At 37.5% G+C, this 1,658-nt stretch overlaps 1 non-coding gene across 1 annotated transcript; it reads left to right on the top strand.

Annotated features, from left to right (window-relative positions):
* The first annotated feature begins 1,333 nt into the window (after nucleotides 1–1,333).
* LOC115936631 (U6 spliceosomal RNA) lies at nucleotides 1,334–1,440 on the top strand. The gene has a single exon (XR_004072045.2). It is a non-coding gene; the product is annotated as a U6 spliceosomal RNA (small nuclear RNA).
* Nucleotides 1,441–1,658: the final 218 nt, after the last annotated feature.

Here is a 1,658-nt window from a genome sequence, read left to right as displayed (position 1 = left end):
TTTAGGGATTCCAGGGACCTCAGAAACCACCAAAAGAAGCAAAACAGAGTTGTATAATGACCACAAAGCCCCTCATTGCCTTGGAGAGAAAATAGCAAATGCATTTGGTAATGAAAATTAATTTTAATATGTCAAGTTTTACCTCTGTGCATCTTGCTTATTTTTTTTTCATGTTTAATGTTTTATGGAGTGAGTCCTGCAAAAAAAGTCTTTCTTATGTGCAGATTTCAAAAGTCTTTAAGGAGAGAGTAGTCTTCTGACCCACAAATCTAGGGCCAACATTCCATTTCTCATACGATACCAAATGTGCTTTGTAATTTAAAGAAGTTTAGAATTTGTGTAGCTCTTCTTAAACATAAATGAGATATAGCCTTAAAACTAGGGATTCGCAATGTTTTTTGGAGATGGTTCACCCAATTGGTTGATTTGGTATCTCTGTCTCATGCCCTACCACTTAAATCCTTCATTGAAATGCTCTCTGATATTTTTCAAGTTTGGTTGGTTTGGATAGTCCCCCTTGATGGGCCATTAAAAAAACTTCATTGCAATTATTGGTTATATCCCGAGTAGTTCCAAGATTAAAGCTGGATAGGACTGAACTACTTAAAATCAAGACTTTCCCTACTTATTCGCATTGGGGATCTGATTGTGGGTATTCTGCCTCCTCATTAGCAAAACTATTTCAACTGAACTTCAAATGAAGAGCTATTCTGTCTGAACATTTCTGCTACACTGGAGACTTTTCCTTCCCTTTAAAATCTTGTGCTACTATTTTGACTTTTAACAGCAACAAGATATTTGTAATATTTTTTTAAAGCCCTAAAAAGTAAGATTTTTCCTTGATTCTAAGACGCCCTTAATCAATTAATGGAAACTTTTTGGGGAACTGTACTTCTCAAATATGAGACATTCTCCCAATTTCAGAAAAGTTAAATTGTGGGGAATAAAGTATGTCTTATAAAAAATATGGTGTATGTACCGACATGGAAACATGTTCGAGATATATTTTTAAGTCAAAGAAGCAAGTTGCAGGGCAGTATCTTAGCCCGTATAACCCACAGGCCCCACATGCACACCGTGGAAGTATATTTCTTGTTCACATTGGCTAGCCTCAGTCAGATGACCGCATCCACCTGTAAAGCATGCTGGGAAATGTATTCTCCATGCGCTCTCAGGAGGAAGAGAGAACACAAATTTTATTCTAGCTGTCTCTAATACATGTGTATATGCATGTATGTGTGTATGTGTGCATGTGTCTTATCTTCCTTAAATATATGGAAATGTTGGCTGTGTTAGTCAAGGTTCTCCAGAGAAACAGAACAAATAGGGGCTTGTGCTCGCTTCGGCAGCACATATACTAAAATTGGAACAATACAGAGAAGATTAGCATAGCCCCTACATAAGGATGACTTGCAAATTCATGAAGTGTTCCATAAAAACAAAAACAAAAAACAAAACAAAAAAATATATATATATATAATTTCTTATGAGGAATTGGCTCACGCAGCTATGAAGGTGAGAAGCCCCACGATCTGCCATCTGTAAGCTGGAGACCAAGGAAGTCCTGTGATGTAATTCTGTCTGAGGTTGAAGGCCGGAGAACCAAGGGAGCTCAAGATGGTGTAAATGCTAGTCTGGGGGCAGGAGAAGATGAAATG

The sequence above is a fragment of the Leptonychotes weddellii genome, chromosome 4, assembly GCF_054177405.1.
Source record: "Leptonychotes weddellii isolate Sample4059 chromosome 4, ASM5417740v2, whole genome shotgun sequence".
NCBI classification, from domain to species: domain Eukaryota; kingdom Metazoa; phylum Chordata; class Mammalia; order Carnivora; family Phocidae; genus Leptonychotes; species Leptonychotes weddellii.
The sequence above is the reverse complement of the archived record's forward strand: the minus strand, read 5'-3'. Positions and strand labels throughout refer to the sequence as shown.